Consider the following 11122-nt stretch of genomic DNA (forward strand, 5'->3'; position numbering starts at 1 on the left):
GGCGAATTTGGGATGAGGAATTAAGTTTGACCCAATTGGAAATAAGTGATGAAGGGACTAGGTAAGTAGGTGGCTTGGAAAGGAACTTTTATGGAGGCGATCACCCCAGAATCTGCAGTAGGTATTTTAAAAAATCTGTGCATACCCAGCCCTAATGCGAGTTTCAGGCTGTGAAGGTCTGGGTTAAGACTTGGACTTTTATATATTTTTAAAGCTCAATGGAGGATTCTAGTAACCCTCAGTTGAAAACCACTGGATTAGAGATAAAGGAAAGTGTTATTAATAATCAAAAAGTGTAAAAGAATTAGAGGCGCTCTTTACTGGACAGGTTAATAGGATGATATGAATGGCCAGGCAAACCCCAGCACCACCTGGTGGGTGACAGAAATGCCTGGTGGTGAAATGGTCTTAGATGAGTACATCCAGCTTGGTTGTTTTTCCCTGCTGTGTCCCTGATTCCTGTAGGTTCATGAAATCAGAAGTTGGGAAACACTCTCTGCAGCCTTGAAGTGAAAGGAAACAAATCTAACTGACACAAAGTCAGAAATTTGTATTTTAAAGAGAAGTTGCTAATTGATACCAAGCTGACAAATTCACCTCCAGTTTCCCTGGATTATTTATTTGACAAGAAGGCATTTGAGTATGCCCAGCTGTGTCCATGAACTTTCTCACATACCCAGGAGCCGACACAGTAACTATACTGTCCTGCCTGAGTCATTTTCATGTTTCAGATGGAAGCAGCAGAGATGGAGACAGCCTCTTTTTTCCCTTTTGAATTCATTAATTAATAACTCAATACTTAAGCAACTGACGGACCATCATTCTTTTTAAGTTGGGAGCTGGAGGTGGTTATGATTTGTCAGTAAGAAGCCCTAACCAAGGATTCCCCAGGGCCTTAAATCCTTTCCCCTATTATCTCCTCAGCAGGGTGGACTTCCCATTGGAAAACAGGCAGAAGAAATGGTTGGGGTTGTACCAAGTCACACCTGCAAATTCTTGTGCATGGCTGGGAGCTTCTGGGAAACCACAGTGGCAGATGTACAGATAAAATCAGATGTTATTATGGTCAACATTTAATCGTATTATTTCCAAATTACCTAGGTGACCAATGGCTAAAACCAAGAATGGCAGCCCTCATCAAAACTACCTTCGCCTTTGGGGATGACATGATTCTTTATATAGAAAACCCTAAAGACTCCACCAAAGAAACTATTAGAAACAATAAATAAATATAGTTGTAGGTTACAAAATCAATGTACAAAAATCCATTGTTTCTATATATTAATGAAATGTCAGAAAAAGAAATGAAAAATACAATTCCTTTTCCAATTGCAACTAAAAGAATAAAATACCTGGTAATAAACTTAAAGGATGTGAAGGACCTATATACTGAAAATTATAAGACATTATTAAAAGAAATTGAAGAAGATACAAAGAAATGAAAGATATTCTATGTCCATGGATTGAAAGAATCAACATAGTTAAAATGGCCATATTACCCAAAGTAATATACAGATTTAATGCAATCATCATAAAAATCCCAATGGCATTTTTTAAAGAAACAGAACAAAAAAATCATCAGATTTGTATGGAATCACAAAATTCCTTGAATAGCCAAAGTAATTGTAAGAAAAAAGAACAAGGCTGGAGGTATCACATTCCCTGACTTCAGCTTGTACTACTAAGTGACAATAATCAAAACAGCATGGTATTGGCAGAAAAACAGATACACAGCCCAATGGAATAGAATTGAAAACCCAGAAATAAATCTACATATATAAGGGCAGATAATTTTTGACAAAGGAGCCAAAAACATACAATGGAGAAAAGAAAGCTTCTTCAAAAAATGGTGCTGGAAAAATTGGAAAGCCACGTGCAAAAGAATGAAGCTAGACTACCTGTCACCATATACCAAAATTAAGTCAAAATGGATAAAGATCTAAACATAAGGCCTGAAATAATAAATTGCATAGAAGAAAGCATAAGTGCTAAACTTATGGACCTTGGTGTTAGAGAGCTTTTTATGAATTTGACTTTACTTCCCTCAAAGTCAAGGGAAGTAAAAGCAAAAATAAATGAATGGGACTGTATCAAGCTAAAAAGCTTCTGCACAGCAAAAGAAACGATCAACAAAACAGAGGCAACCAACCAAATGGGAGAAGATAATTGTAAACAACGCCTCTGATAAGGGGCTAGTATCCAAAATATATTGAGTTGTTGGGAAAGTCATGACATATTTTTCTATGTTTTTCAATGCAAAAATGTGTCATGACTTTCCTGACGACCCAATATAAAGAACTTGTACAACTCAACAACAACAAAAAATCCAATTAAAAAATGAGCAGAGAACCTGAACAGAAACTTCTCACAAGAAGACATACAAATGGCCAACTTATGTGAAAAGATGCTCAACTTCACTTACTATTAGGGAAATGCAAATCAAAACCACAATGAGATATCACCTCAAACCATCATCAACAAGATAAATAATAACAAGTGTTGAAGAGGCTGTGGGGAAAAAAGGAACCCTCATATACTGTTGATGGGAATGTTAATTGGTACAGCCACTATGGAAAACAATATGGAGGTTCCTCAAAAAATTAAGAATAGAATTTCCATATGACCAAGCAATCCCTTTCCTGGGTGTCTACCCCAAAAAATCTGAAAACATTTATCTGTAAAGATATATGTACCCCTATGTTCATTGCATCGTTATTTATGGTGGCCAAGACATGGGAACAACCAAAGTGTCTTTCAATAGATGATTGAATCAAGAAGATGTGATATATGTATATACACAATGGAATACTACTCAGCCATAAAAAAGATGAAATACTGCCATTTGCAACAATATGGATGGATCTTGAGATTATCACAATGGTTGTTGACCTGGGTGACTCTGGGGGTCAGTCTAAATCTTGAGATTATGGAAAGATTTGAGAAGAGGAGGCAGTGGGCTCATCTTTGCTGTAAAGTCAGGGATTTCCTGGGGAAAGCCAGTAGTCACCCCAACATTCCCCAGAGGTAGCAATACCTTGTTCCAGAACTGGCCCTCAGGTAATATTCCCAGGACCCTGACTGGCAGGATACAAAACAACCTAATGGGTTTGACACACATAACCAATCCCATAGAATAATGTTTAAAGCTGGAAGGACAATTTACTGGCATATAATGAAAGTGTTACCAGAACTTTGATGTTTTTCCTTGAGTTTGCCTGCCTTGTGTGCACTGGCTCAAAGAAATGCATGAGCAGGAGTTTGCAGTGTAGAAAGAAAAAAATAGTTTAATATTGAATTGGCCAATTTGGAGTCAGGGAGCTTATGCCCCTAAAAACCCTACTCCCCAATGGTGGGTATGTTACAGATTATATAGGACAACACCGCAGGACACCTTGGGGTAGGCGCTTGGGGTCATCCCGTGAGCTGATTGGTTGGAGGTGAGGTATGGGTAATAAATCATTTCTTCAGGTCTTGAGGAGGCTCTGACATCTTTTCCAGTAATTTTCTGTCCAGTCCCATGGGAAAGTAGCGGAGTGTCATTCCACTCCAGGGCTCAGGAGCTGAAATATAACTTAGGTCAAGGTATGATCTTTAGCTTGCCAGAGGTCTGGACCGTTTGACCATTGGTCAGGTCCAGGCTACTGTCTTCTGCTTCAGGGGTTGCTATTTATCCAGGCAAAAGGCTAGGTCTCTGAGGGGCATAGAGAGAGGGGGATTTCTAGAGCTAGGATTTAAAACTAAGTTTAATCAAAGTCACAAGGATCCTCAGTTTCAATAGTTGGATATTTACGTTCACTGACCAGTGCTTCTTTGTGTGAAGACAAAAATAGAAGCCCCAAACAACCAAGGGGTTGGTACAAAGCCTTACCTCTATACAATGGGTTTGTGTGGGATGAGCTTAATAAGAGTGAGGGTGAGAGTGATGGTAAGGATGGGGGGTGAGCTAGTACAATAGATTATCAACAAAACTACAGTATTTTATCTTCTACAGAGGTAGATAAAGGAGGCTTTGTCTTTATGTTCCCACTCCATCAACATCTGTATTAGGTTCCTAGTGATACTGCAACAAAGTACCACAAAATAGGTGGCCTAAAACAACAAAAATGTATTGTCTCACAGTTCTGGAAACTAGAAGTCCAAAACCAAAGTGTCAGCAGGGCTGTGCTCCCTCTGGAACCCACTGGGGAGAATCTTTCCTTGTCTCTTCTAGCTCTGATGTTTGCTGGCCATCCTTAGCATTGCTTGGTTTGTAGATGCATCACACCAATCACTCTCTGCCTTCAGTGTCACATAGCTACCTTCTTCTTGTGTATCTCTCTTTTCTTAAAAGGATACCAGTCATACTGGACTAAGGGTTCACTCTAATCTGGTATCAACTCATCTTAACTAATTACATCTGCAACAACCTTATTTCCAAATCACTTTATGGGACTTCCAGTAAGATAGTGGAATAGACAGACACTGTGCCAACTGCCTCCCAGGATCACACCAAAATAACAAATAATTTATACAACATTCAACCTCAGAAGTTCCCTCAACACTAGATGAACAGAACCTCTAAACGAAGGACTTAAAGAGGAGGCCACGTTGAGTCTGGTAGGAGGGGCGGAGATGAGAGAGGGCGAACCCCGTGAGGGACACCTCAGCATTGCAGAGGCTTCTCTGGTTGGGGGAGAGACCCTCTGGCCCCACACCGTGCACACCACCCCAGAGTTACTTTGCCAGGAAGAGGAGTTCCATGATAGCTGGCAGAAATTAGTGAGGACTCTCTTTGCTCAACCCGGTGAGGGTGAGGGCGGCTGGAGAACCAGTGGGGCCAGCACAGGGACTTGCTCGCTGGTGAGCACTCACCCGGTCCCTGGTGGAGGGAGTAGCTGCACATGTGGGGCCCAGGAGCCTGTAGGGAAGGACTGAACTGAGCACATTTGGTGCGGGATTTGGAGGTTTTGGGACCATTGTTCTGGTATAGAGTTTGCACATGAGTAGTGTACAGGAGAGCACCATTTTTTTCAGGGTTGGGCTCTCCTACAGAGTGTCAGGTCCGGGACTGCATTGGTCTGCTGGAATTGGCGCAGGAGTGCATGTGTGCTTGGGCGCGCATGTGCGCATGCGGCCTTGGATCCCCACCCTCCGTACTACTTGTGCTGTGTAGCCAGGGAAACACCTGACAGGCGCGCTCTGGCTCCAACAGGCTGCTCATTGAGACGCAGGAGTATGCGAGCCACCTTAGGTCCTTGCTCTACACACTGCGCTTGCAGAGTTGCCAGGCTGGCGATTGGCTGTCGGGCTGCTCAGCCTGATCTGCGAGCAGCTGATTGGGACAGGCGGAGATTGGGAGTTTTCCTGGGAGTGTAGGGCCATGAGCTGTATGCCTGCGTGATCCAGCCGGGGCATTCCTGGCACATTTGTGCAGGCTGGTTGTTGGTGCAGGAGTGCATGCTGCTCTGACTTGGTGGGGGCCACTGACCACATCCTGCGGTGACTTGGGGTCCTGCCCCACCCACTTAGAGCTGTGTGGCCAGTGCCTGGACCCCACCTCTGCAGGCCACAGAGGGTTTTTTGCAGCAGCAGACAACCTGCAACAACCTGTGAGGATTTTTGGTGGTGACCACGGTTCCAGAGCACACAGCAGCTAATTGTAGGAAGCTCACTGCAAGCCTGAGAGGGAGGCCAGTGCATGACATGTTGAGCCCTTCTCCCCAACAGCTGGTGCTGAGTCACCCAGAGACTATTGCTGAAGTAGTCTGCAGATTAAAGCGGGTGGAGAGCCTTTTTTTTCTTCCCCCTTTTTTTATTTATTATTATTTTTTATTTTTATTTTCTTTCTCTTTCATCTTTTTGTTCCTTCTCCTGCTTTACTTTTATCTGTTTTGTTTTTGTCGTTTCTCAGACTTGTTTTTCTGGATATTGCTTTGGTCACTGTTTTTCTGTCTTGTTCTCCTGTTTTTGTGTTTGTGTCTCTTTTATATACTTTTGTTTCTCTTGTCTGATCATTGCTTATCAAGTTTCTGTGGGAGTGTATTTGTTTTTTTGGTGTTGTTGGCTTGCCTTGCTTTGTTTTTGTTTTATGAAGTGGACGTGGACCTAGCACTGGTCCAGGAGCTGAGACTACACTGAATTTGTAGAAACTACTGACCATAGCCTTTACACACCTGTAACTCCATCTCGCCTACCTACAGCTGCATTGCCAGGGGCAATCGGGGTGCTGGGATGACTGGCCCCACCCCCACAGACTGTGGAAAAGGTTTTTACAACAGAAGGTGGTCCGCAGAGCCCTGGGGTCATCTTCGTGGTGTTCAGGTACCACAAAACTGGACCACAGTCACTCGGGAGCAGCTTTCGTGAATCTGTGAGCGTGAGGAGCAGGCTGGCTGTAGTGCCCTTGGGACGCTATACAAGGGGGTCATAGGCCAGGTATTGGTGTAAGACCTGAATCTGCATTAATGTCTTTAAATCTATCAATCATGTCACATAACTCACTTGAACTCCATCCTGCCCAGCTAGTGCCAAATCACAGAGGCACCCTCAACACCTGGTCAAATAGCCAGACACACGTCCCTAAAGAGCCTCTTTCAATAGGTGGGCCTTACCGGCATATGACAGGTGGCAACAGGCTTAGGGGGCCCTGGGCCATTTCCTAAACTGCCTCAGGACCAATATAGGCAGCCAGCTTCAGTTCACACAGAGACCATCCCCACATGACCCCAGGTCCAGCACGGGCAGCAGCCAACTGCATACAGCCTTGAGGCACCTACCAGCTAGCAACAGACCAGGAACAGGCAGGTCTGAAATGGCTGAGTGGGAGCCCCGCCCAAGAGACACCAGAACCAATACACCCAGAGGCTAGTGTTAGACAAAACCAGAGTACTACCTGGTTGAACCTACAAGTGGCACTCTCAAAGGACATTTTCCACAGGCACAAGAACCCACAGTGGCCAATCCTCCTCTGAGGGGATCAACCACCACACAACATCTCATACCCTGTGAATAGAGCTAATTCTTCCAGCTAATCAGTCTGAGGGTCAGTCCCACTCTCCGACAAGCCAAAAGCAATTCAAGAGCAACTTCAATAGCAACACCTCTGGAACACCTGAGACAGGAGAATACAGAGACTGTACAATCCGAATATAAAGAACACATACTACAAGAGCACCCAGCAATGACTGAGAGGCATAAGTGATCTATCTAATACATCGATGCAATCACAGAGTGACAGCCAGAATGAAGAAACAAAGAAACAGGTCCCAAGTAAAAGATCAGAAGAAACCTCTAGAAATGGAACTAAATGAAACAGAAATATCCAAGCTTTCAGAGACAGGGTTTAGAACACTGATGATAAGAATGTTTAAGAAACTTAGTGAGGACACAAAGAAGGATAGAGAAATCATAAAAAACAACCAGTTAGAACTAAATGATACAATAACTGAAATGAAGAACACACCTGAAGGAATCACCAGTAGACTAGATGAAGCAGAGGATCGGATCAGCGATTTAGAAGACAAAATAGCAGAAATCACCCAGTTGGAACAACAAAAAGAAAAAAGAATAAAAAGCAATGAAAATAGTTTGAGAGAGCTGTGGGAAAACATCAAGAGCAGCAACATTCGCATCATAGGAATACCAGAAGGAGAAGAGAACAAGCAAGGAATTGAGAATGTATTTGAAGAAATAATGACTGAAAACTTCCCTACCCTGCTGAAGGAAATCAACATACACGCCCAAAAAGTGCAGAGAATTCCAAAGAATCTGAACCCAAACAGGTACACACCAAGACACATCATAGTTAAAATGGCAAAAGTTAAAGACAAAGACAGAATCCTAAAAGCAGCAAGAGAAAGACAGCAGGTTACGTACAAAGGAACTCCTATAAGACTAATGGCTGACTTTTCTACACAAACTCTGCAGGCCAGAAGGGAGTGGCAGGAAATATTCAAAGTGACGCAAAATAAAGGCCTACAACCAAGATTGCTCTACCCAGCATGGCTACCACTTAAAATTGAAGGAGAGGTAAAGAGCTTCTCAGAAAAGAATAAGCCTAAGGAATTCATTACCACCAAGCCAGCAGTGCAGGAAATGTTAAAAGGGCTTTTTTAAACAGAAGAAAGGGAAAACCAAGCTAACCAAGAAATACCAGAAATACAAATAACAAAATGGCAATAAATATGCACCTATCAATAATCACTTTAAATGTGAATGGGCTAAATGCTCCAATCAAAAGACATAGAGTGGCTGAGTGGATAAGAAAACAGGACCCATGCATATGCTGTTTACAAGAGACTCATCTTAGATGAAAAGACACACACACACACACACACACACACACACACACACACACACACACACACTGAAAGTAAAGGGATGGAATAAGATATTTCACGAAAATGAAAACGAGTAAAAACCTGGATTGGCAATACTTATTTCTGACAAAACAGACTCTAAAATGAAGACTACAATAAAAGACAAAGAAGGGCACTACATAATAATAAAGGGATCGATTTAACAAGAGGACATAACCCTAGTAAACATCTATGCACCCAACATAGGAGCTCCTAAATATATAAAACAGATTTTGACAGACATGAAGACAGAGATCAACAGTACCACTATCGTAGTAGGGAACTTCAACACCCCGCTGTCACCAATGGACAGATCCTCCAGAGAGAAAATCAACACGGAAACGGTGGCCTTAAATGACACTTTAGGCCAGCTGGATTTAATTGATATTTTTAGAGCATTTCACCCCAAATCAACAGAATATACATTCTTCTCAAGTGCACATGGAACATTTTCCAAGATAGTCCACATGTTAGGACACAAAACAAGTCTCAATAAATTTAAAAAGATTAAAATCATATCAAGCATCTTCTCTGACCACAAGGCTATGAAACTAGAAATCAATTAAAAGAAGAAATCCAGAAAGCACACAAATACATGGAGGTTGAATAATATGCTACTAAATAGCGAGTGGGTCAAAACTGAGATCAAGGGAGAAATCAAAAGATACATCGAGACAAACGAAAATGAAAACACCACAACTCAAAATCTATGGGATGCAGTGAAAGCAGTCCTAAGAGGGAAATTCATAGCAATGCAGGCCTATCTAAAGAAACAAGAACAATCTCACATCAATGGACTATTTTTACACCTAATGGTACTCGAAAAAGAACAGCAAAACAAGCCCAAAGGGAGTACAAGGAAGGAACTATAAAGACCAGAGCAGAAATAAATGAAATAGAGACCAAAAAAAGCAATAAAAAGATCAATGAAACCAAGAGCTGGTTTTTTGAAAAGATAAACCAAATCGACAAACTCATCCAGACTCACCAAGAAAAAGAGAGAGACAACCCAATTAATAAAATCAGAAGTGAAAGAGGAGAAGTGACAACAGATACTACAGAAATACAGAAAATCGTAAGAAAATACTACGAGCAACTATATGCCAACAAATTCGACAATCTGGAAGAAATGGATAAATTTCTAGAAGCATACAATATACCAAGTCTGAACCAAGAAGAAACAGAAACTCTGAACAGACTGATTACTACCAAAGAAATTGAATCAGTAATCAACAAGCTTCCAACAAACAAAAGTCCTGGGCCAGATGGCTTCACAGGTGAATTTTACAAAACATTCAAGAAAGAATTAATACCTGTTCTCCTCAAACTATTCCAAAAAATGCAGAAGGAGGGAAGGCTCCCAAACACATTTTATGAGGCCACTATTACTCTGATCCTAAAATCAAACAAAGATATTACAAAGAAAGAAAACTACAGGCCAATATCCCTAATGAACATAGATGCAAAAATCCTCAACAAAATACTAGCAAACCGAATTCATCATCACATTAAAAAGATCATATACCACGATCAAGTGCGATTCATTCCTGGTATGCAATGTTGGTTCAATATCCACAAATCAATTAATGTAATACACCACATTAACAAAGTGAAAAATAAAAACCACATGATCATATGAACAGATGCAGAAAAACCATTTGACAAAATCCAGCAGCCATTTATGATAAAAACTGAGCAAAGTGGGAATAGACGGATCATATTTCAACATAATAAAGGCGATATTTAATAAGCCCACAGCAAACATCATCCTCAGTGGGGAAAGGCTAAAATCTTTCCCCTTAAGATCAGGAAGAAGACAAGGCTGCCCACTTTCACTACTTCTATTCAACATAGTTCTGGAAGTTCTAGCCACAGCAATCAGACAAGAAAATGAAATAAAAGGCATCCAAATTGGAAAGGAGGATGTAAAATTCTCATTATATGCAGATGACATAATACTATATAGAGAGAATCCCAAAGACCACCAAAAAACTGCTAGAACTGATAAATGAATTTAACAAATGAATTTAATAAGGTAACAGGATACAAAATTAATATTCAGAAATCAGTTGCATTTGTATACACCAATGATAAACTATCAGAAGAAAAAAAATCAGGAAATCAATCCCTTTTACAATTGCTTCAAAAACAATAAAATATCTAGGAATAAATTTAACAAAGAAGTAAAAGACCTGTACTCAAAAGATTATAAGACACTGAAGAGAGACGACAAAGAAGATAAAAATAAATGGAAATACTTCATGGATAGAAAGAATTAATATAGTAAAAATGTCAATACTACCTAAGGTGATATATAGATTCAATGCAATTCCTATCAAACTACCAAGGACATTTTTCTCAGAAATAGAACATATAATCCTAAAATTTATAAGGAACCATAAAAGACCCTGAATAGCCACTGCAATCTTGAGAAATAAGAACAAAGTGGGAGATATCATGCTACCTGACATCAAATCATACTACAAGGCTATAGTAATCAAAACAGTATGGTACTGGAATAAAAGCAGACAGAAAATCCAATGGAACAGAATAGAGAGCCCAGAAATAAACCCATCCATATATGGTCATTTAATCTGTGACAATGGAAGCAAGAATTTACATTGGAGTAAAGATAGTCTATTTAATAAATAGTGCTAGGAAAATTGTACTGACACGTGCATAAAAATGAAAATGGACCACCTACTTACACCATATACGAGAACAAATTCAAAATGGATTAAAGACTTAAATGTAAGACCTGAAATCATAAAACTCCTAGAAGAAAA

This window comes from Hipposideros armiger, unplaced genomic scaffold (genome assembly GCF_001890085.2).
Source record: "Hipposideros armiger isolate ML-2016 unplaced genomic scaffold, ASM189008v1 scaffold_167, whole genome shotgun sequence".
NCBI lineage: Eukaryota > Metazoa > Chordata > Mammalia > Chiroptera > Hipposideridae > Hipposideros > Hipposideros armiger.